Raw genomic sequence first — 26,607 nt, forward strand, 5'->3', positions numbered from 1 at the left:
TTACAGCTTAACAAGGATTTGTATTTGGGTTTCTGGGATCTGAGAAAGGCTTGGGAAGTCATGGGATCTGGTTGTTGACAGAAGAAAGTTTTAGACTGTTAGAATCCATGATTTGTAGTAACTCTGATTTAAATGTGTATTTGTGTATACAGGTCATTCCACTGTAGGGCTCCTGGGGGCGGGGGGCTCTAGAATCCCCCCACAACAAAGCAGATCCTGCAAGCCTGAGGTTTGCTCTACTTTGTACTATAAAGATGTTCCTCTACCTACATAGCCATATCTGACCCCATCACTCCATCCACTATGGCCCCATCTACACTGGGGATTTACTCCAGTGCTACGGTGCCTCACACACTGTCAGGGCACATGATGTTCCCCCCTCTCTGCAGCAACTGCAGGTTTTCATGCTGTAAACACCACATTTTTGCAAAGTAGTTTTGTGAGAGATTTTCCTGTCATGCCAGTTTCAGTGCAGTTAGGGAGTCTGTGTAACCTCAACTGGTGATACTGGCCTCGGCGCTGAGAAGGGAGGTTGCAGTGCTGATAGGAAGAAGGGAAAGTTGTGTCACCTCTGGAGGACCATACCTGCACATGATCATGCTTTGTTTTCCCCCAAATGAGCCTTAAAGTCAGCACTTTGCTTTGGGATGACTTTTGTTCTTTGAAATCTCCACTTCTGCCCTGAAAACAGCCTGCTAAACAAGTCTACTCTGAAGTAATTCCCACTGACTTCCACTGCTCTTACTTAGCACAGCACGGAGTGGAGAGACGGGTGGGGAAGCCTATTGTTTTAAATCTGCACTTTTCCAGAGGAACAGACCTTCGCATAAGCTTACTGACTCTAAAAAGCGATTGTGTTTCCTTTTTCCCCAAATGAAACTTAATGTCAGCACGTTGCTGTTGGGATTAATTTTGTTCGTTTGAAATCTCCACTTCTGCCCTGAAAACAGCCTGCTAAACATGTCTACTCAGAAGTAATTCCCACTGACTTCCACTGCACTGCGCTTTTCCGAAGGGGCAGATCTTCTCATAATATTACTGACTATTTTTTTAAAAGGACACTTGTTGATGCTGCCCAAACCAATGCCATTTGTTGTGCAGTCTGCCAAGCAAAAGTGATTGGTTTTGTTGTTGTTGTATACACCACTTTCATTGGCTGCTGTCAGGGTTCCCCTTATGACCTGGACCCCCTGAGCAACTCCCTAAGGATCTCTTTTGCCTCCTTAAGAGTCCCACTTTCCTTCTTTTACCTTTCCCTTTCCAATAACGTGGGGTTTAGGGTGTAGGCATGGGAGACTGACACTCTAGACACAGGGTTTAACCACAACAATTTACTGGTAAATTAAAGCAAGCAAGTCACAATTAAAGGTATTTACACAATAGAGCTGGGTGATACAAAAGGAATTAAGAGGAAATAAAAGTTGCAAAAATGCGAGTTCCTCTACCTTAGCTGCACTTAGACTTCTCCAGGCTGCTTCTTCCTGTTCTCTCTTCAGGCTCTAGTCTCCCCGACTTTGCCCTTACTGGCTCTCTTGCTCTCTTTTTATAGCCTTCCCTCAAAGCTGAAAGTACTGTTTCAAACCTGAAGAAATGAAACTGAACTGGGGAAATTAAACTGAAGCTTAACTGGGGAAATAAAACTACTCCTCTGAGGGATACCCCCTCCAACAAAAACTCCAGTCCTCAAAGCCTGACCTTTTCTCCCTTTTGCCTCGGTAGGCCTCAAACCTTCACAGCGCATGTGCTATGGGAGGAGCAAATCTGTGTTGATAAAAATGCAGTTTTAAACTGAATTGTGTTGGAAAGTGTCTCCTTGTAGACAGGGCCTACATAAATCACACTGTCTCTCAGCTGAAGGTATTATTAATGGAGCTTTAGTTTATAATTGGAATCATAGGCTTTGAATTTGCTCTTTATTCCTGTTTTGCATTCCCATTCCCATTTAGTTTAAGGCCTCATAAATCAACATTCATTTTTGTCATCTCTGCCTATTGTTAACCCTGACAGTAACAGAATAACATAACATGCATACTAAGATTGAGCTTCCCCCGAAGGAATATTTATCATTATCTGTCAAACAGGTTTCCTTGTTCAATTACATTTTGAAAGTATGATAGCTACAAAATTCCATCATTATTTTCCCGATTTACGCTTGGCTGATTTCTCTGCCTTGGCTGCTTGCCAAGACTGAGGTTGGCTTTAAACTTTTAGTTCCATATTAAATGGCTGCAGTCTTATGCACACTTACGTTAAGAGTGAACCCCATTGAAAACTGCATGACTTACATCTGAGTAAATATGCACAGAAAGACAACATGGACATGGGCCTGCATATCTGCAGTGGCAAACAGTTATCCAGCAACTGGCAATGATGGTAGCTCTGAAGGCCAGAGTTGTGGACCATGCAAAAGTAGTTAGGAAGATGCCTTAGGATAGTTATTACTATATATCATTTATATTACCCCATCAATATCCTTAGTGCTTTAAAGACTGACACAACAAGAAAGATAGGTTCCTGCCTTTATAATAGTAAAGCTGGAGGAAAACGAAAGTAAATGTTAAAATAATGGAGTGAAATGTATTGAAAAAACTTAAAATGATGGATGGAGCAATCCTACCAGGATAGGCGGCCGCCTCCGAACTTCGAGGCGACTGCCTATCCAATGTAGGGCAGGAGAAGCATGGAGGGGATTGTCCTCTCCGCACTTCAGCTGCCCTGCATTTGGGGCTAGATAGCTGATTTCAGCTGTCTAGCAGCGGGAAGTCAGAGCGGGGGAAGCGGTGGCTGGACAACACGTTGGATATGTCATACCAGCATTTCTGGGTTCCCCATCCCGGCACACCCCCCGGAACGCCCTGTTTTCACTGCTCCACGCTTCTCTTCTGAGTGCGGAGCACAGGGCCATTCCGTGCTGCACATGAGGCAGCGCAGAAGGGGAGTAGGATCAGTTCTCCGGGAACCGACCTATCCTATGGCCATCTAGCTGCTGACTAGCAGCCATAGGATTGCGGCCTAAGGCTGCTGCGAACAAAACATTTTCTTCCTTGGGTTTGAAAAACAAATGTAGGGCCTGAAAATGGCGAAGACACACACCTTTGTTATATCAGGTTAAATAAGGGAAGATACTTGCAAGGTGTGGCGCCCACACTCACAACTAACCCTTCTAACATTAAAATGAGCCACATTTTCCCCATTTGGGGCCACTTACAGATTTTGTTATAGAGAAATCTAACAATGAGCTGGAAGCAAGGGAAATCACCATCATCATCATCACCATCATCATCATCATCATCGTCATCATCATCATCCTGGAATAGCAGTAATCTTCATTGTGCAAGAGCCACTAGTGCAGCATGAGGCAGCACCAATGAATGGAAGTTCTGTGAGACCATCTCGATGATCAGCAGATGAATGCCGGCCCTAACATTAGGCAGAATGGGGTGACCAACGACTCAGGTGACATATCCTTCCTGGGTGTGCATGCATATGTGTGCGCATGCACGTGTGTGTGCGTGCATCGGGGCCAGCCCCACAGGCATTCCTCTTGAGATGGCTCTTGCTGGAATATACAATTTCAGTAGTAAATAACACGTAACTACTTCACCAGATGATAAAGTACACCTTTCACATGGAAAACTAGTATATTAGGGGGAACATTAGGTTAGCACAAATAGTTGTTATATGGAGGAATATTCAAAGATAGAATCCTGCACCTGCAGTCTGAAGTGGTGCAACCAAATGAGATGCACCCCACAATCCTGCTGATGGTGCAGCTTAGTTCTTACTGTCTCACCTTTGCTTGAGATGTTGCTCGTTTGTGCTATATAACAACATACATTCGGCACATTGTGGTCTGATGCTTCCACACCATAAACCTAACATTTTGCAGGTAAACTTAGCTGTCACAGCAACTACTTGTAGACCCAAAGCATTTTGCGAATTTTTGTAAAGCCATTTCTCTATTTAAGTAAAGGAAGCAAGATGTGCTAACTAGTCTGGGCAAATGTTGTGGAATGTTATAGCTACACCTATCTTTATTTTTATGGTCGCAAATATTGCGTCTTTCATGACCTGGTGCTGCTCCCCCTTGAAAATAGTGAGATTTTGTCATTTTAACTGAACAAGTCTGAGGGTTCACAGACAACATTTAAATGTATTGGAGCTGCTTTTGTTTATGCCTGACACTGACATGAGTACCTTATTCTTTATCATAGTAAAGATGATCTTACAAGCAAGTCCTTGGCAGAGTTTTCACAGATGTATTCCAAGGAAATTTTTCCCATTTTAACCAGCAGATGTCTCTATTATACCATCCTGGTATCCAAAAGACCACTATGACCTTTTTATAAGCCTGAAATTGCAATAAAGGCATATATATATTTATTCAGTGAGAACAGTATTTCCTTAAAAAAAACCCAAGTATACGATATTCTCCTAAGTCACAGGTCTCCTAGCTGCTACCAGGAAGAGTATATGAAACCTAAAGAGTCTCGCTCTATTTCTTGCCTCCTCTGAAAACCTGCAGGCATCCATGAGATTAATAAATTGTCTTTATACCTCTATTTCCTTTTCCACATCTGCCTTTTTTCTCTGTGCTAAAATTCTTGTCTGTTCTTGGGTGACCTCTCAGCTTCTGGACTAGTCTTTCCTGGCCTCCTCTTGTGCTGTAGTTCCCCTCTTCATTCAAGTCAGAATGCCAAATTTAAGGGCAATTATAGAATTTTTAAACAGGTAGAATCAGGTGTTTCATGTGTGCACCTTCAAATGTAATGTGCATCTGCATGTTACAAACCCATGTTCGACAACATGTACAACAGACAGATGAATGGAAGAAGGAACCACAGTTGGCTGGGGGTACCTGCTGTTCATTTACCTGGTGGCAAATATACATTTTCCATGGTGGCTCTAAGGTCCTCATCATATATACTAACAGCAACCTCAGTTCTTCAAGTGCACATCCATATATAGCCAAAATGGTGCTATCCGTGCACAAGAGAGAGTTATCGGCAGAATTGGGGGAACCCCAAGGTTTCCAGGAATACAAGAAAAAAGCACCCTAAGGGACTTAGCATGCTTCATGGCTACAGAGTGGTGCCCACCACCCCAGTAGAAATGTAGAAAGAAAGAAAGAAAGAAAGAAAGAAAGAAAGAAAGAGTGAAAGAAGGACCCCTGCCCACTCCTGAGGTCCACCAGGGTGGGGTGTGTGTGTGTGTATGGGGGGTGAGGGGCACTATACACAGGGCAGCCCCAAACCAGGCATGGACCCTGTAACTATATTGGGCGGAATCCACTGGGATGCTTACGCCCCTGTTGATTCTTTTCTGCCCCTCCAGTTCCCTTCTGCAAGTGGTGGGTCCCAAGGGAGATTGAGCGCTTCTTAGGTGATGCGCCGAAATGAGCAGAAACACTCATTTCTGTAAGGAGGCAGGTTGGCGGAGCTCTCTTATGCAAGCTCTGCCAACCTGACTCCTTTCAGAAATGAGTGTTTCTGCTTCTTTCAGGTTGCCCTAGTAGCACTAAATCACCATTGACCCCTCAAGTGGTGGGGGCTGCTTGCACAATGCAATTGGTGAGGCAGAAGAGAATCAACGGGAGCATAAATGCCCTGTTGGATTCTACCCATTGTGTTTTCAGGAAAGCTACTCTGTTGAGGGTGATGTTATAGGAAGTTTCTTTATTTTAACAGCCAGCAACTCTTGGCTTATGATAAAGGTTCCTTTCAAACAGGGACCTCGAGATGGTGTTTGCTGCTTTTCTGTACCCAGAGATTCTGCAAGACCCACTGCTCTATACTGAATCCTGCCTTAAGGAAAAAGATTGTAATTTATAATTGAATATTATATAAGCTATCTGCAAGCCTCATGACAAGAGAATAAAGCACTGGACAAGAAAGCTTCTAAAAGCATTTCTTTTGTTCTTGATCAGTAATTCTGAAGCACAGTAAAACACAGTAATTAAAGGGTGAATGAAACTTTATGAATGTGAACTTGTACTAATATAGAAAAGATTATTAATAAACTGGGCTTCAAATTATTTCCTTCTTTCCTTTAAAAGGGTCTAGACATGAAATAGAGGGAGGAAGAATGTTTTTTAGAACAAAAGGGTTGTGTGTGCTCAAGAGGAGCCCTGCTGGATTGGACTAAATATCCATCTAGTTCAGCCTTCTCCAACCAGGTGACCTCCAGATATGTTGGACCACAACTCCCATAATTCCCAAACAGCATGTTCTAGGTCATCATTCTGTCCCCCACAGAGGCCATCCAGATACTTTTAGGAAGTCCACAAGTAGGATATGAAAGCAACAGCTTCTCCTGGATGCTGTTCTCCAGTAAATGGGGGGGGGGTATACTGCCTATGAACAGGGAGGCTCCATCATGAGTAAACACCGTTGATAGATTCATCCTTTATTAATCTGGCTAATCTCCTTTTAAAGGCATCTAAGATAGTGTCCATCACAACAGCCTGTGGCAGTAATTCAACAAATGAATTATGCATCGCACAAAGAAAGGCATTTTTTCTTTATGTCCTGAATCTACTGCCAGTGAATTTCATTGGATGACACTGCACTCTAGCATTATGAAGTAGGGAGAAAAACTCTCCATCCACTCTCTCGATCCCATGCATAATTTTATATGGAAACTGCTCCAATCCCCTGATAATTTTAGGTGCCCTACCTGTACACTATCCTTTCTGAAATGGGGCGACTCGAATTGTACACTGTGTTCAAAATGTACCTGCACCACAGATTTGTGTAAGAGAATTATGATAATGGGCACTGAATTTTCAATTCAACAGGAACTTGCCTATTTCACACCTGCCACACACAGAGTTGATATTTTCACTACACTATCTACTATTAGTGCAATGTGCTATTAAAGTTGAGGTGCTAAATCCCAGGGCTGGCCTAAGGCAGTTTGCTGCATGAGCTGGAGCTGCAAATGGTGTCTACCTGCCCCATAAGTCCAATTGCACACCCTGAACATGGATAGAATTGCTTTTAAAATAACATTTGATTTCAGTTTATTGAGTAGAGCAAACATAAGCTATACTACTATGCTTCCTGCCTTCTCTTCTCATAGGGCCAAAGATATGTCCCTTCCACCTCTTGGGCTTTTGTTATGTGTGAACTGGCTCAGTGTAGTTAGTGTGAGATGAAAGTGAAAGTGGCCCCCTGGGTTAAATTTATGCAGCAAAAAAAGTGCTAACACTAATATGGCATATAACAAAATGGAGGCTGCTTTCCCCTCTTTATCTAAATGAAGCAGAAGAGGCAGATGAATTCGCCCTCAAATGAGGCAAAAGCTTCCACTCTCCTCTTATGCAAATAGATGGCTGCTTTTCTTCCATTCCATTTATTTTCCAAAGATGGGTCAGTACACATACATATATTTCTGTTTATTTTTTCCTGCATTTCATTAACTTTTTTTGGAATTTGATAAATTACTCCAATTATTTGCTTATCAGTCTTAGTGTAAACATGATATGCATTTTTCACACCACCACCCACCCACCTGGGGAGGCTGAAATGAAAAAATCAATTTTGGACTAATGTATGACTCCGCCTTATCCAGAATGAACTACTAAAACCGAAGCAACATATTAACCTCTTGGAACCAGAAGGTGGGATTAGCATATTAATATTTAAGTACTGTGTGCTTTGGTCCAGCAGACCCTTGGGATTAAACTGTGGCACATTTGAAACTCAGCATGCATGAAAGCACTGACTGTACGTGTTTATGAGCATACACAGCAGCACAAAGCCTGTATGCCTACAGATTCTGGGCTGGTGTTCTTCAGTTCTCACTGTTCTTAGTCCCAGAGTCTTTCCCAGACTCTTGAAACCAGGGCACTGGTTTGCTGGTTTTCCCTCTGTACTTCATCCTTCGGCTAAGCACAATTCATAAACAGGGTTGTACCCAACATTAGGCTAGTGGGAAAAGTATAAGAGGCGGCATTGATCCCCTAGTGGTTGCAAAAGTGCTAGTGCAGGGGTGGGCAACGCATGGCCTGTGGGTCATATGTGCCCCCTTCTGACCATAAGTGTGGCTTCCTTTGCTAGTGGAACGACTAGCACAACTAGTGCAAGCACCTAGCCGAATGTACATCTGGAACTGCACACAGAATTTGGCATCATAGCACTCCCAAGACTACAAGTCATCTAGATCTGCCACAGCTCAAGTAGTTTTCTACTTGCACTAACTTCTTTCCATTTCTGTAAAATGCTAAAGATCTTGCGGGGCGGGGGGATGGTCAGCAGGGCCTAGTGCAATGATCAGGCAGAAGCTTTATCTAAAAAGGTCAAGTAATGGAACAGGGCAAAGTGGTAGTAGACTTAGCAGCTGCGGTGAAGATGTGGGAGATACAAGGAAAACAGAGGAATCCACACTAAGGTTGAATCTACACATAGCAGTTATACTGTTATCATACCGTTATCATAACTATTGGTACACATGACACTAATGGGCACCAATAGTTATGATAATGGTATGATAACGGTATACTGTAACTGCTATGTGTAGATTCAGCCTTAACAAACAACCAAGAAAACAGACAATGCTGAAACTCTCTAACCCATTCCCCAGTTTCTAGACTTCACAGTTATGAAGCACCACATGGAAATACAAGGCCACGTCCTGCTGAAATTTTAGAAGCTATAAGGAGGAGCTGGCAGGTCATCCAGTAATCAGTGGATAATGACTGATATATGAACTGATTCGGTTCTCTTCCATTATTGTGACTCCCTCTTCCTTTGCACCTCATTTGTACCTCCCACACCCTGAATTGAATACACACAGGCCTGGCTATAATACTATAGTGCATTATGTAAAGCTGGTTAAAAAGGAAAACCTACTGAAGTTACAGCCCATTCATGAAGACAGACATTTAATGCAACAGAAATGGCACGAGAAACATGAAACTATGATGCCCAAATCAGCTTTGAGCCAAACTGAAATTAAGAAATGGAATCCATTTGGCTTTTCACAAAGGGTCAGCTTTACACTATGCATTGTAGATATCAAATCCTTTCATATGTTGTAAATTCCAAGCTGTTTAGCACACAGGAAATATAAACATCTAATCCCTTACTTTGTAGCAATGGAATAGGCTAGGAAACTTTAAAAGGCAATTGAGTTCTAGCTGTGCTGATATGTGGTGTAAAATATGCCATTTCAAACAATAATATTCTGGTGGATTATACTTATGGAGGCAAAGTCAAATTTTGATAGGGTGAATCACCTTGGCTTTCACAGTCCTGTCACTCTACAGTTGACTGTCCTTTAATGGTTATGACACAGAGTTGTCTGGCTAGATCAGCTGTTTGTGAACATCAATAGAGCTCTATTTTAAATCTATGTAGTTAGGTGTGAAGCTGAGATGCTGCCTCAAAAATAGAATCTGATTTTTTCTGGTACTATACTTCTTTTAACAACAAAGGAAATCAGTGAGAAAAGCTAAGAAATACAGGCACACAGTCCTTTAACACAGGTGTTCCACGTAAAACAAGAGTTGGGAACTCTTTCTTTCAGTGAAGAGCCAATAACCCATGAGAAAAGTCAACGGAGGGCCACATCTGTCAGTGAGTGAGGCCAGAGCCAAAATGGGGCAGAACTACACCCCGCTCTCTCTGTGCCACTCCCTTCTCTCTCCTTTTCTTCCACCCCTTCAATCTCTTCCCCCTTTCTCTCCTCCTGTGAAGGTTTGAAGCCTACAGAAACAAGGAAAATAAAAAAACTCAGGACTAAAGGCCTGGGGGGGGGGGTTGTTGGGAGAGGGTAACCCTGAGAAGTGTAGTTTCATGTCCCTGGTTAGGTTTCATCTTCGTGAGTTAAGTTTCATTTTGTCAGGTTTAAGACAGTACTTCTGGGTTTGGGGAAGGAGGGGGGGTTTGGGGAAGGAGGGGATTAAAAGAGAGAGAGGGGAAGACCCAAGAGAGGGAGACCAGAGAGAAGAAGAGCAGAGCATGAAGAGAGAGCAGGAAGATGCAGCCTGGAGAAGTCTAAGTACAGCTAAGGCAGAGGAACTTGCATTTTTGCAACCTTTATTTTCTCTTAATGCCTTTTGTATCATTCAGCTCTATTCTTTAAAAACCTTTAGTTGTAATTTGCTTCTTTTAATGTACCAGTAAACTGTTGTGGTTAACACTCAAATGTCTGAAGTACCAATCACCCCACGTCTACAACCTACATGCCATGTTATTGGGAAGGGGAAGTTTAAAAGAAGGAAGGTAGGACTCTTAAGGAGGCAAGAGATTCTTGAGGAGTTGGTCAGGGGGTCCAGTCCATAAGGGGAACTCTGACACCCCCCCTTTCTCTCTTCTCCCCCGCCCTCCAGCCAACACTTTTGCCACCACCATAAAGAAAGCAGCTAGCCACCCCCCTGCCATTCTTCCTCCATGCCTAAACAGGAATGACTTTCAGGGTACTCTGCTCTCCCTGCACTGTCCCCTTTTCACCTGAGCAGGGGCACTTTTTGAAAGTGCAGATTGGGCTAAGCCATGCTTTCAGAGTAGTCTGATCTCCCTATTCAGGTGGGAAAGGGACCACCCCATCCCACCTAGACAGGGATGCCATTTGGAAGTGTGGCTCTGGCTGGCTCTGTGGTTTTAAAGTACTCTGTTTTTCCTGGGATACCTTTTGAAAGCTCTGCCTCTCACTGGGAATGGCTTGGGATTGAACGGGAAGATGCCACAGGCTGCATGAAATCCAGACATGGCCTGGATGCAGCTCGTGGATTCCTCACTACTAGTGATGGAGAGGGTCTTATTAACTATTGTAGACATGTGGAAGCTGCAACATATGGACGCGACAGTCCCTTATGAAGGATTCAGCCTGCTCTGCTCCCTTCTCCATCCATATAGCACATGGGGACTACTGGAGGTTAATCTTGGGTTGTGTGATTATTTTTGTGTATTAGCATTGGGATGCCCGGAGAAAAGACATGTCTGGTTTTTCTTAGGATGATTGGTATCTGGTGGCTTCCATGTGGTAGAGGAAATGACATGACATGACATATACAGTCTTAGATTTTACTGGCATGATTTCTTGCTCATTAACATGGTTTGGTGGTGCTGATTCAGTACTGACCCAGAGAAGAACTGCTCACACGTATATCTGAAAGTTTTGAGTTTTCTCCATTGCATGCTTTCAGTCTGTCTTTTCTGTTAGATATACTTATCTATAATAGACAAGTGTATATACTTATGAACAGTTGGTTCATTAGTCTACTCTGCTCTTTGACATCAGTGGGAGGTAAGTGTTCGAAGATTAACAGATCAAATACTTGGCCATAATCCACAAGAGTTGCCTATGTGTGCTCATGAGATAATACCTGCACATTTTATTCCTATTGCTTTTTTTGTTTTGTTTAGGTTAATCAAGAGCAGAGCTTTAATTTCAGGTCCCAAACAAAAGTCTTCGGATTTGCACAGGAAATTGCCCAAGCTTATCTTTTCAGAAAAATGCTAATACTGTACAATATATTTCAGTTCACAACGAGCAAGAATGTATGACGTGTCAGACAATCCAAAACCAAAAATGAGCTGTTACCTTGATTTTTATAATCTTATTACTGAGCTGAAAAATTTGAAAGCACCTTACCATGGTTATAAACTGTGAAACCACATTTGTAACCATAAAGTATTGTCACAGCCTCATGTGGCAGGAATCGATTTCAGCACAGGAAGCAAAAGGTTCCAGCAAAAAATATCAAAACTAAAAAATTGCTCTCGAAATCAATCCTTCTCAAGCAATACTACAGATAAACTGAAATGATGTCTGAACTGAAAAATGAAGCAAAGCTGAATATATGTCTGAAATAAAAAACGTGACCACTTTAATAGTAGATAAATTTCAATACCTTAATATTTATTTTCCTGACATGTAACTACGTGATTACATGTCAGGAAAATGGAACCCTAGACTTATTATATTGAGGACAAGAGAAACTACAAGAAGGTGATGGATCAAGTTATCTTTGTCTGTACAACAAGCCACAAACTGTAGCTTTCTCCACTAGCTGTTGCAGCAATCCAACTCACCACTACTTTGGGAAGAATAGAGACATTTGTTGTTTATTCATTCAGTCGCTTCTGACTCTTCGTGACTTCATGGACCAGCCCATGCCAGAGCTTCCTGTCGGCTGTTGCCACCCCCAGCTCCCCCAAGGTCGAGTCCGTCACCTCCAGAATATCATCCATCCATCTTGCCCTTGGTCGGCCCCTCTTCCTTTTGCCTTCCACTTTCCCTAGCATCAGCATCTTCTCCAGGGTATCCTGTCTTCTCATTATGTGGCCAGAGTACTTCAGTTTTGCCTTTAATAACATTCCCTCCATTGAGCAGTCTGGCTTGATTTCCTGGAGTATGGACTGGTTTGATCTTCTTGCAGTCCAAGGCACTCTCAGAATTTTCCTCCAACACCACAGTTCAAAAGCATCTATCTTCCTTCGCTCAGCCTTCCTTATGGTCCAGCTCTCGCAGCCATAGGTTACTACGGGGAATACCATTGCTTTAACTATGCGGACCTTTGTTGTCAGTGTGATGTCTCTGCTCTTAACTATTGTATCAAGATTTGTCATTGCTGTCCTCCCAAGAAGTAAACGTCTTCTGATTTCCTGGCTGCAGTCAGCGTCTGCAGTAATCTTTGCACCTAGAAAGACAAAGTCTGTCACTGCCTCCATGTTTTCTCCCTCTATTTGCCAGTTATCAATCAAGCTGGTTGCCATAATCTTGGTTTTTTTGAGGTTGAACTGTAACCCAGCTTTTGCACTTTCTTCTTTCACCTTCGTCATATTAATCCTGAAATATAACATTGTGAAAGCAACTATACATAAGAAGACATTTAGGGGTTCTAATGTTACCATTAGAAACTCCAGCTAAGGGAGCTGTCCAGAATCAATTTAAATTGTAACAACCATTTACAGCAGCTGTTTTCCTGAAAAATCACTGCCAACTAGGGGCTGATTCATACACAACATGACAGCAAATCTGCCATGGTTTAGCACCAGTGCTGGAGTCATAAATTTTGAAGTTCAGGTGCTATCATGACAGTCCCCATAGCCACACCCTCAAGGAGAGTCCCAAAACTGCAGGCAGCTGTGTTGATCCAATATCAACAAACCAGTTCTAGCAATTTGCATCTCCACCAGGAGCAGGATTTTTGTAAAGCGAATGAGTCTAAATAGCCCATTCAGGATCAGGCCAACTTAATATACTTCGTATTACAACAAGGAACAAGATATTGACCTGGTTCACATGACACGACAGTACACCATGGATTAATTTCCCAATGAGGGCTGTCACATCATGCCAGGTGCCCATGGGCATCATTTTTGTATGGTGCCTGCAGGCGCCAAGCTTGCTGTGGCTTGTCATGAAACCAGGGCTTGTTTGAGGGTTAGACAACTCTCGCATAACCCATGACTTGTTTTGGGGTGATTTGTGGGTTGTGTAACTCTCAAACAAGCCCTGCCACCTGGGTTTGCATGAGACAACAAGCCATGGCAGCTGGGTGCCTGCAGGTGCCATGCAAAAATGGTGCCTGCAGGCACTTGGCATGATGAGACAGCCCTACAAATAAATGAAGCCATAGTGAGCTGTTGTGACATGCAAACAGGCCCATTGACTGGGTTCACACAACAACCCATACTCAGGTTAGAGTATGGGTTGACTGTGGGTTGTCATTGAACCGTGGCTTGTTGTTGAACCATTGGTTGTTGTGAATCCAAATCATGATTTGTTAACCTCAAACAACCCACAGTCCACAACCCAACAACAATCGGTTCTATTTATGGGTTGCTCATGGTTAACAAACCACAGATTATTAGTGAGGCTAATAAACACAACAACCCATGGTTCAACAACAACCTATGATTCAACAACAACCCATACTCAACCATGAGTATGGGTTGTCATGTTGCATGAACCCAGCCATTGTTGCTGAGAAGACTCATTTCCCCCCAGTTCCTGAGAGGATTTCAACTAAGTTCAGAGGGAACATTGAAGGTGTGTGTGTGTGTGTGTGTGTGTGTATGTGCAGCAGATGACATCAGCATCCCTGCTAATGAAACAGTGCTGCCGCTGCATCCCTGTTCACCACTACACCACTGTTTGGTGCTATGTGCATGAGCAGAAAGAAGCCCAAGGGAAGTTTTGGGCTTGTGCACTCAGGGATAATTTTTTTAGGTCTACACAAGCCTTCCCCAGTTTGGTGCCTTCCAGATGTTTTGGACTACAAACTCCCAGAATTTCTTGCCATGGTGGCTGGGTCTGATGGGAGCTGAAGTCCAGAACATCTGGAGAGCACTAGGCTGGGGAATGCTGATCTACCCCTTCTCTTCCTCCCATGCGACCTGGAGGAGGAAAAAAACAGAATTCAGTTTCACTTTCTTCAATTCATGGCCTGTCATTACATGCAAACCAGGAACCATGGTTTTAAAAAAAATCTATGCACCTGCTATACAAGCCAACTACAAACCTTGGATTGTTTTCTTGGTTTGTTTAGCGAATGAACGTTTATTGTAAACCATAATTCTTGGTCTGCATGTAACAATAAACCAGGTAATGGATAAAGCAATACTGATCACCCCCCCAGTTGCACAGGAGGAGAAGAGGGGAGTGCATGAGCCTGGTGCTGCACATGGACCCCTTTCTCACATGCACATAGTGTTAAACTATGAGATAGTGTTGTGTGAGCTCAGCCAGTGCATGTGTATTGGCAAGGATTTGCTGCCAATCCTGGCTCCCTGACAAGTGTACCTATATGATGCACAAATTTGCAAATTCACATTGCCTGCATTCACATTTATATTTTTTAGATCTACGCCTAAACATGAAGTGTGTGAAATGTCCGTAGCATAGATGTTAAAAAATGGTGTTTTACACATAATCACAAATGAGATTGATTGGTATTTCTGGAATTATACAATAAGGTCTTTATTGAGCCAATAAGGAAGCAGGTTTTCTCTTCATATTGTAAACAGATACCAATTAGACCAAGTGACAGCATCAAGGGAATGAATCATTTGCTGTCTTAGAAGTGAAATTGCAGAAATAGAACTCTGTCACAAGATGAATTACTGTACATTCTTAACTTTGCATCTTAACTAGTTATCACTGATGTGTGGGAATTTGTTTACATGCTCTGTCCTAAAAATATGGGAGAAAAAAATAAGGTAATCAGTGTAACATCCCCCTCCTCAAGCTGTCAGATGCCTTTTTTTTTTTAAAGGGTTTATTTCTCTTCAAAATGGTTACATAGGAAGCTGCCTTACACTGTGCCAGGCCTTGATCCATACAATCCAGTATTGTCTATACTGACTGGAAGTTACTCTCCAGGGACTCAGACAGAGACCTTGTAACTGGTGATGCCAGGAATTGAACCTAGGGCCTTCTGCCTGCAAAATGTGTGCTTTGCCACCCGCTATGGTCTCTCCCTCCTATGCTGCATGCAAAGCAGGGTTAGGGGCAGGTGATATTTTAAAATGGGTAAACTACAGCACTTAACACAGTGCTTGAAAGACTAAAATGGAAATTTTCAAAATGTTATTCTTGTATTCTGGGTGGTAGTTTAGGAGCGAGGAGGAAAGAGCAATGGAGTGCGAATGAGAAGGCAAAAAGACCTAAGGATTATTTATTTATTTTGCAATGCAAGGGTAAAAAAGCCCACAGGGCTAGGGGACAGAAGAGTGCAACAGGTTTTTCCAATAGTGTGTGGTATTAGGTAGAAAGTAGGATATGGCTATCACAAAGATTATTAAGTATGTTTCAGCTGTAAGGCAAGGAGAACAAATCACCATGACAACTGAAGGCTGACTCTGCCACTATACTAACTACTGAACTTTCTGCCATCACACGTCTGACCTGGGCATGGGGAACCTCTGCTCAATTGCAGCTGCATGTTCAATCACACAAGAGCATTTCCAAATGTTTCAGCATGAATTTGATCACGACATGAACAACAGAGACACTGGATTTTCAAGGAGAGCACTAAAGCTTTCTGATATAATAGCGGAGGCAAGGAGGATGGAGGGATCATCTTGCTCACCTGACTGGAATCACCAACAGAAGACTTCCAAATGGTGATATTGTGGCTTTTGCTTTCCATCCATTTGAAGCTGCAAAATGTTACGCTGATTTTCCTGCAGTTGACGAAAGGCTTAGTGTAAGGCCTCTCTCTCTCTCTCTCTCTCTCTCTCCCCACAGCTACCATTTGTCTTTCGCAGTCCCCAAGACTGCCTATCAACTGGGGAGGCTTGTGGGGCCACCCTATACCATGGAACCCATTCAAGTGTAAAGGGAAGCTCATTACAGTCCCTCTCCCACACAGTTCTCAGAAATAAATGCAATTCCAGGTGCTGTCAACAACTGCTTAGAAATAAGTACCTGGCATTTGTAAAAAACAGGCCTCTGGTCTATCATTTTAACCTGCCACATAGAAGAAATATTTGCATGGCATTATATTGTGTTGATCAATCGCTGGAGTAAATCAGCCCCCTCAGAGTTGGTGTAGTCGTGGTAATTTACACCTACTCTGGATCTTGCTCTGTATGGCAAAGGATAAGATGATCAGAAAATGCTTGGGCTTAGCCTGAATAACTCCTCTTCAGAGTTACTATACTGCCTGGACCTTCGCTTCTTTTGATCTCTGCAAATAAACAACGCCGCTAACTCATGTTTACAATTGCACCACCTTTTTATATTGGAAGCTTACACAAGTTCCGCAGCCCAACTCTAAGACAGAGCAGTATCTATTCCATGTTTGTGTAAAGAGACTCATAGCTTAAGGATTTACACCAGGCATTTCTTAGACCACAGTACTCATTTGGACTGGTTCCCGGGAATAATGTACTACAGGACAGACTAGGGATGTTGGAAAAATCTTCAGTGGAACCAAATAGGTTTGGATTTTAATGAATACAACCTGTGGATTCTGCAGCGGTTCAACTTTCCCCCTGTCAGATGCATTCTGTGGACTTATGGACTGATTTTCTAACTTCCCTGAGTTTTGTGCCAATACTGTTGTAGAAGAATACACAAAATCAAGAAACCCACCCCCCAAAATGTGCATTTTTCCCATAGGCTAAAGTGTGAAAATGCAAATTTTGGGGGAATTCGTGTATTTTGCACATGCAAAAATGCAAAAATGCACATTTTGCCAATGCAAATTGGCACAAATTAGGAAACAAAAAAAAATCTGAATCCTCCAGTGGGTGGACAATGGAGTGAAAGGTGCCTGACAATCTGTGAAACACAGATGGAACAGATTTTACACAATCCGTATGATGGCAAGGACCTAACAGAAGCAGAAGAGATCAAGAAAAGGTGGCAAGAATATACAGAAGATCTGTATAGGAAGGATAATAATATTGGGGATAGATTTGACGGTGTGGTCAGTGAGCTAGAGCCAGACATCCTGAAGAGTGAGGTTGAATGGGCCTTAAGAAGCATTGCTAATAACAAGGCAGCAGGAGATGATGGTATCCCAGCTGAACTGTTTAAAATCTTGCAAGATGATGCTGTCAAGGTGATGCATGCCATATGCCAGCAAATTTGGAAAACGCAAGAATGGCCAACAGATTGGAAAAGATCAACTTATATCCCCATACCAAAAAAGGGAAGCACCAAAGAATGTTCAAACTATTGAACAGTGGCACTTATTTCACTTGCCAGTAAGGTAATGCTCAAGATCTTGCAAGGTAGACTCCAGTAATTCATGGAACGAGAATTGCCAGATGTACAAGCTGGGTTTCGAAAAGGCAGAGGAACTAGAGACCAAATTGCCAATATCCGCTGGATAATGGAGAAAGCCAGGGAGTTTCAGAAAAACATCTATTTCTGTTTTATTGACTATTCTAAAGTCTTTGACTGTGTGGATCATAACAAATTGTGGCAAGTTCTTGGTGGTATGGGGATACCAAGTCATCTTGTCTGCCTCCTGAGGAATCTGTATAACGACCAAGTAGCAATGGTAAGAACAGACCACAGAACAACAGACTGGTTTAAGATTGGGAAAGGAGTATGGCAGGGTTGTATACTCTCACCCTACCTATTCAACCTGTGTGCAGAACACATCATGCGACGTGCTGGGCTTGATGAATCCAAGGCTGGAGTTAAAATCGCTGGAAGAAACATTAACAATCTCAGATATGCAGATGATATCACTTTGATGGCTGAAAGCGAGGAGGAGCTGAGGAACCTCATGACGAAGGTGAAAGAATAAAGTGCAAAAGCTGGGTTGCAGTTCAACCTCAAAAAAACCAAGATTATGGCAACCAGCTTGATTGATAACTGGCAAATAGAGGGAGAAAACGTGGAGGCAGTGACAGACTTTGTCTTTCTAGGTGCAAAGATTACTGCAGATGCTGACTGCAGCCAGGAAATCAGAAGACGTTTACTTCTTGGGAGGACAGCAATGACAAATCTTGATAAAATAGTTAAGAGCAGAGACATCACACTGACAACAAAGGTCCGCATAGTTAAGGCAATGGTATTCCCCATAGTAACTTATGGCTGCGAGAGTTGGACCATAAGGAAGGCTGAGCGAAGGAAGATAGATGCTTTTGAACTGTGGTGCTGGAGGAAAATTCTGAGAGTGCCTTGGACTGCAAGAAGATCAAACCAGTCCATACTCCAGGAAATCAAGCCAGACTGCTCACTGGAGGGAATGATATTAAAGGCAAAACTGAAGTACTTTGGCCACATAATGAGAAGACAGGATACCCTGGAGAAGATGCTGATGCTAGGGAAGTGGAAGGCAAAAGGAAGAGGGGCCGACCAAGGGCAAGATGGATGGATGATATTCTGGAGGTGACAGACTCGACCTTGGGGGAGCTGGGGGTGGTGACAGCTGACAGGAAGCTCTGGCGTGGGCTGGTCCATGAAGTCACGGAGTCGGAAGCGACTGAACGAATAAACAATGTCCCTAGGACAGACCCAGAAGAGAAAGTGACAGAACACTAGTTATTGTCACCTATAGATCCCAGCTAAAATCACTCCAGTGTGGCATAAATCATCTACAGCCTATCTTGGACAGTGATACTTCCCTCTCAGAGGCCTTGGGTGGTAGTCCTGTCCCTGCTTACAGACCCCCCACAACCTAAAACAGTTACTTACCAGCAACAAACCAGATGCCAACTCTGTCCCAATATCTCCTCAGGCAACATTCTTATAGGACTTAATAACATCAACCACAACATCAAGGGTTCATTCACCTGCTGATCCTCCAATGTGATATTTACTATCATCTGTCAGCAATGTCTTTCTGTATTCTACATAGAACATATCCTATGCAAAAGAATAAATGGACACAAATCTGGCATCAGAAAGGGCAATATTCAAAAACCAGTGGGCGAACGTATCAACATCCATTGTTGATTCTGTTACTAACTTTAAACTGGCCATTCTTGAGCAAGGGAACTTCAAAAGGGGGAGTCCAACTTGAAACCCACCATTAATTATAATTTATCAAGAAATTCAATTATATTGCCTGTGGTCTGAATTGAGATAATGGATTTCTATCCCAGCACAGGTGCTGATTAGCTTACTAATGCCAGGATACTTGTGTTATCATCAACACTGCTTTGTGAAATGTTACTGCAATGACTTTACATATATTTAAGCTTTAATGTAAATGTCAGAGCATGTTCTTTGCACTGCATTCCCTCTGACTTCATTGCTTACAATTTTTTCATCCCTCTACACCTGTCAACTTCAGGTAACACTTCCTGCATCTGGAAGAAAGGCCTATATCCCAACAGGTTGTGTCACATCCTGATAAGGCACTGGCTGCCTTGCTCAGAGCAGACAAAGATGAGCTGTTGTCAGCCCACCTCCATTCCAACCAACCCAGGGATTAATTCTAAGCTGAGTGCATGTATGGAACTGTGTTCAGACTCCAGCCTAGCTGCTTTGACTTCTGCTGGGGTATTTTCATCCTTGCTCAGCAACATCAGCCATCCTCTTCTCTAAGCAGAGTATGTAATGGGGCCAACAGTTGCCAACTGTTTTGGGAGCACCTTTGTCTATACCCTTAAAAGCAGCTTAATATGCAGACATTAGTAGATGATATTGCTTATCTTCATGTTGTGAACACATCACATCTCTCTCATTTGTTTATATATTGTATTGACTTTTTAGTGACCCAGCAATTATTATTTATGTTTCATGCTCATGCACCAATTAATATTATTCACCAACTCAGAACCATGCCCCTAACTAAGGGTGAATCAAAGGTTCTCAGCTGAGAACTTTAGTTTGAAATTGGTGTGTGTGCATGTGTGCGTGTGCGCACGCGCGTGTATGTATGTGTGTGCATGAGGTGGCAAAAAGGGAGCAACATTGATCCCCTTTTTTGCTGTTTTTTGGTGCCACTGCCAGTTTCACAGTAATAGTAAGGAGAGAGATTTGCCTGGCAGCCACTGGCTGGTGGCCACAATTTTTAAAAAACAGAATCCATTTGGAAGTGTCAGGATTGAGCCCAAACTCCCTGGTTTGTTTTCAGACTCTGATTCAGATTCGAAGGCAGAGTCAGAAGAAGCCCAGCCAAGACAGGGAGTAGGGGAGGAAATTCCCCAAGACTATCCAAGTGTCAAGGATGAATCTTCCCGGGGGCTCATTGAACAGGAGGCCCAGGTTCAGAGACTGTCATCCCCCCCTCCCATGGGAACTCACCCTTTGTCAGAGGGGAAGGGAGCACTGGAACTGACAGACATCAGAGTTTGGTGCAGACTTAAGCGGACGGAGTTGAGAGGAGATGGGAGGCAGTCTGCCAGACTGGCTGCCTGTCAGAAGTTTGGTTAGGAGGACTCTCTCCCTGAAGGGAGAGGCATGGTGGGAAACCATCCATTTGAGTTGACAGGTAACTGCCTTGCTTTGTTTAGCTAATTAGGTGAAATGCTACAGTGTGAAGATGTGTTATTAACTGAATGAAGGATTTGTGGATTGCACAGCGAGTCTCTGTTACCTCACTACTCAGTGGGACAGTTCAGCAATCCCTGGCAGACACTATGTAATGACATAGCATGGTTCCCCCATGAGACTCCTGGGAAAAAAAGAGAGAGTGTCATTTCCTCCCCCCACCCCTCCTGAAGTCCCTTGGGAACAATGCTTCATCATGTGGCACCATTCCCAGACGGATTCTGAGCTGGAGTAAAAGATGGCTGCAAGCTTGTGGGTGCTTGGAAGAGCTCTCATTGCCACTGCTGCCATTACCAGTAAGCCCCCCGACCCCAATTTGCCCACATTTTGTTCCCCTCCAAACATCACCAAAAGCCCTCCTGATTTCACTGCCTGTGAATGGGGCAGTGAAACAGGAATCCCATTTGAGTTCAGCCCTATTCCTAACACAGCTATTTCTGTGATTACCAATCTATACCTTGATTTCATGCTTTTCCTTATGTAAACTTGTGTAAACTCAATATAGCTGTTCTTTAACATGTCAGGACAAGAGATGAAAATCGGTAGTAGCACATTAGCATTCTCTCCAGAAGCAGGATACTGTTTGATTCACTTGCTATATTGCATTTGACAGAGCACATTCTGTTATGACTTCAAAACATATTGAGAATTTCTGCCTTGTGTCAAAGTTCTGCTTCTTTAAAACGCAGAAGAGAAAAAATGTTTGATGAAAGATCTTACATGGAATGGCAAAATACACCTGCCCAAAGCAACGCATTCCTATAGCTGATGGCAAGGCAGGCTCAGGACATTTTGCTGCCTGAGGCAGAGCAAAAAATGGCACTCCCCCAAGGTGCATACTACCCAGAACTAGCCAAATGCTTTTGTCACCTGAGACAGGAAGTCCCACGGCAAGCACCTCCCTCTGCCCCCAGCAATAAAAATACAAGAACAATATATTTAAAAACTGGCTGTACTTTCATGACACCCCTATCTTTCATGACAGCCTATCTTAAGGAGCGCCTCCAGCAACACCAGACAGGCCGCTTAACAAGATCAGCCTCGGATGGCCTTCTCTCTGTCCCATCAGCCAGGACAGCTAGACTGGTGGGGATGAGGGAGAGGGCCTTCTCTGTGGTGGCCCCCACTCTGTGGAACTCCCTCCCTAGGGAACTCCGTCATGCCCCCTCTTTAATGAGCTTCCGCCGTGCATTAAAAACGTGGTTGTTCAGGCAGGCATTTGGGGTGGGTTAGGGTATTTAAAAAAAAAAAAATATGGTAAAATTTTATTGTTTTAAATTGTTTTATGGTGGGTTGTACATCGCCCAGAGTGGCTGGGTGACCAGTCAGATGGGCGATTAATAAATTTAATAAATAAATAAATAAATAAACCCCGAATCTGCTGCCTGAGGCAGCCACCTCATTATGCCTAATGGTAGGGCCAGCCCTGGTTGATGGGATGTAGAGATTTTATGTGTAATACACTGAGCCACATTTTTTGCTTTTCACTGATGTAATCCAATTTTGTGCAAGAATGTCCTTTTTCTGGGAATATTTCCATTGATTCCAGTAACAACTGGATGGTTCTTAATATGACAGTGCCATTGATGACTTCACAGACAGTTTTGCTGTTCATTCCCACAAGGAGATCACTGGATGGTCTTTACTGGGATAATGAATTAAGTTAGTATGTCTAATTGTAAATCCAGGAAATGCACTCTATGATAAATTCCAATTTGGATTTGTTTGTAAATTCTCACAAGAAATGCAGCCCTTTTTTCAACAAGACATTGAAAATCCAGAGGACCAGTTATGCTTAACACAGAATGAATGTGCCTTTTTAGAAGCTTTTAAAGGAGGAAGACTTTTTTTTTAAGAGCAAGTCAACTTATCTTCTTCTATATACATTTAAATGGACATGTTTGTATGTCCTCAAGGGACTCGAAAACTGTACATCCAATTGTTATGAAACTTTTAGGATTTGTTCTACCTCTATCTGGGATGGTTTTAGCCATAGTGAAAATTTTGTCCACCATCTTGACACAAAATGGCAACCAATCCAAATTTTTACAGGTTTACTGCTTCAATACGATTTGATCAATCCCAACCAAACTTCACATCATGATTTAGCACTGCAGCAAGCAGATTTTAACCATACAAAATTGTGTCCACCATCTTGAAATAAAATGGCAGCCAATTGGAATTTTTAAATATTTAAAGCTTCAATACATTTTATCAATCTCAACCAAACTTGGCATGATGATTCAGCACTGCAGCAGGGAAATTTTAACCATACAAAAAGCACTATAAATTAATAGCAATTAGTAAACCAAAACTGTCATTGGCTGAAAAGTAATATAAAAGCAATACACAGGTAACTATGGCAGAGGTCATGTCTAGGGATTCCAGTCGGCATGACTTCACCCATATGGGGCAGGCACAATGTCTCCAAGTCTGACAGGTGTGTCAGGCTTTGTTGTATTGAATATGGGCTCTTCCCAACCCGTGCAAAGCCAGGTCCATTTACTAGTAATTTAATAAACAAAAGTACTACCCTCTGAGCAGTATCCAATGGGGCACTACACCCCCACTGATTTTCTTATGCCCCTGCCAATTTGGTTCTGCAAACAGCCCTTCCTGCCAATTCCGTTGTGCAAGTGGGACCCACAGCTTGCACAACAGAGATTTAATGCTTCCAAGAGGAAGCCCCAAATTTAGTGTAAATGCTCATTCCTGGACTGGGACAGGTTGGTTGAGCTCTGCTGTGAGCTCTGATGACCTGCCCTGTTCCAGGAATGAGTGTTGCTCAGTTGCTCATGGAAATCAATGCTAAATCTCCATTGCGCAATCAGTGGGAGCTGCTTACAAAACAGAATTGGTGGGGCACAATGGAATTGACGGCGGAGGTGCAGTGCCCCATTGGATACTACCCTCTGCTAGACGGAGAGGCCATCATTAATATGTGTTTGTTTGTTTGTTTTTAAATCCAGTTTAGGACTGTGTAATACTGAGTTCTCCTTCATACCAGAGACAAAATGGGATTCAAAAACAAACAAGTCCAAGGTCCATCAGTATTTTGGAAGACCTACGTTTAAAAGAGATGACTATATTTAAAAGAATAGACTTCCTCACTCCTGCTTTACATGTGAGAACAGGCATCCATATAGTGAGAGTATACATAGCTTCCCCATCAGGTCTAGTTGAGCGCTTGTTGAGATTGATATCAATTGAGCACTGTTGCGTTTGGTTCTTTTTCATGAGACAAAAATTACAGTAGATTCGTACAGAACCAGAAACTATCTCCTGGCTTCAGATATGCACCAAAAGGGGGAAACTTTCCCCCCACATTTTTAAATGTTTCTTTTTGGAGCAAGATAGGCACCTGTGTGGTCTTTGGGGCCACACTCTCTTCACCAGTGCAGAGTTCCCAAGTTCTTGCTTCTCAACAGCCTCAGTGATTAACTGGGGGTAAATTCTGATCTTTGATTAAAGCCTGAGTTGACTGATGACAGCTTTCAGCCCTCATTTGCATACTTGAAGTGCTATAAGTGTGATGAACTGTGATAAATATACATCATGTACATGTAAAACTAATTTACCTAAATGACCAAATACTTAAAATGGTTTGTTCAATCAAGTATTTAGCTCAATGAGAATTCTGCTCAAAAAGATGTACAATGGCATGATGCTACTCACACTGCAATCTTATATAGGTCTCCTCAGAAGTAAATTCCACTGGATTCAGTGGGACTTCTCTTAGATAACTGAGTCATAGGAGTGCAGCCACGTTTTGTATGTCGATAATTAGGTGATTTGGTTAACTGAAGTTTGCAAAGTGGGATACTGTCTGGTTTCAAGAATTCATAACATGGGCATGTAAGAAAATGCTGACACTATGTTCTGTGATTGTTAGAGCTATTGTACTATTGTCAGCATTTTATGTGTTATTTTAATAAGCTGCGCAGCCTACTGAGGACAAGAACTTGGTGCTTCTGCCTTATAAAACACCCATAAACATTTGCCATTCAAAATTTTAAGGGGCATTCACCTCTGTGCTGAGAATGACCTAGGAGAAATGTCAGCCTCAAATCACAATCTACCCTCTTATCTAAATTAATTACAGTAATTCAAGCAAGTGTTTTCATTCAGTTGTCCAAGGCTTATTTATGCAAGATAGAAAGAAAAATATGTAAATACTGTTTGTGAAATTGAAAATGAGTGCATGGAAATCACTGATATCATTGCTCCAAATGTATTCATATCCACATAGATTCCAGTGGTCTATGATCTGATGCATGCCATTTGATAGCATGATAATCTAATAAAGCCATAAAATTGATTCTGTTCTAAAATGTACTTGAAGGTAAATCAGATGGCTTGTCAACCCGCCCAAGAAAAGAATAAAGTGCTAAGAGTAGACGCACAGCTTTGCTATATATAGAAATCCTATTACAATTACCCTTAACTGTCCTCTGTCTTCCTATACAGCAGCTTTCCCCCCCAGCTGTGTCCTCCGCTATCTTCCTCTATTGGTAAATAATACACCAAAATATTCTATATAAACACAGAGAGCAAAGCAAACATCTCCCCTGTTGCTCAGAACCAAACTCCAAGGTGTATTTACAATTTCCTATGTCATATATGTCATTTTCGTAAGTACTAAAGTACTGTTATTTATATCATACACACTTAATCCCTTGGTCAGGGTATCCATGTGTCAGACCAGAGGGTATGTCACAAACCCATATTGCTCTTACGAAGTTATTGGGTTTTTTAAAAAAAAATCTCCAGACATAATTAACACTTCCAGAAAGCAAATCTATAAAATAAATTTGTGGACTGCTAAAAAATGTGTGTGTGTGTGTGTGTGTGTGTGTGTGTGTATTTGATGACGGAATGAGTATATATTCTGTAGATCACTGACATATAATAATTAGATGAGCAGCTCAACATGCTTTAACAGTTCTTTATAACCCTACATTGTTGCCAAAAGTACTTATCCCCCTCCCCTGATATTAATGCCAGCACGGTTGTTCTTTTTCTTTCTCTTAAAAAGTAATGGTCATTTCACAGTTAAGGCTTTGATAAGTCTCATTAGAATAACATCATTCAAAATTCTGGCACTTCCTCCACAGTCTAGACCAGGGGAGGGCAACTGTAGAGTGTTGGGGGCCCACATTGGATGCCTCCCAGAACCCCCTGGGGGTGCACCCCTCCCCTCCCTTGCTGCTGCCACAGCCAGAATTGGCCATACAGCTGCATTTCTGCTGGGAAACAAATGCATGTAGGGAGCACGCATCTTGTTTCTCAGCAGAATTGTGCTGTTCCTGCTGTTTGGCAGGCTGGCAGGGGGAAAGCAGTTCTGCAGAGAAGCAGGATATGCACTCCCTCTGAAGAACCAGTGTGGGGTGGGGGCCGTGCCATGGAGGTAGGGGACCCAGTGGCGGCCACAAAACTCCCCCTGGTCTAAGCATACGAGTTTAGTGGAAATTGATTTTCAGTTAGATACTATCAACTAGACTTACTGACAGTTCTGAGTACTGAAATTATTCATTGGGACTACTGCTTTTCTTGGAAACCAGTACCTAAGGGAAAACTACAACTTATATTGAAAACATTTTAAACTAATGTGCTTAGAACTGGCCACTTTCCTTAGCAAAAGCCAGAAATTGGGTCCATGGCATAGGGAGAGGGGGGTTAGCCCTTCTCTCCTCT

At 42.6% G+C, this 26,607-nt stretch overlaps 1 protein-coding gene across 2 annotated transcripts in view; it reads right to left on the bottom strand.

The window, feature by feature from the left end:
* KCNB2 (potassium voltage-gated channel subfamily B member 2) overlaps positions 1 to 26,607 on the bottom strand; it is a 276,957-nt gene that overhangs the window by 25,706 nt on the left and 224,644 nt on the right. The gene's annotated exons all lie outside the window — the stretch shown is intronic.

Source organism: Heloderma suspectum, chromosome 4 (assembly GCF_057233095.1).
Source record: "Heloderma suspectum isolate Gila_16-S chromosome 4, 16-S_ref, whole genome shotgun sequence".
In the NCBI taxonomy this organism is placed as follows: domain Eukaryota; kingdom Metazoa; phylum Chordata; class Lepidosauria; order Squamata; family Helodermatidae; genus Heloderma; species Heloderma suspectum.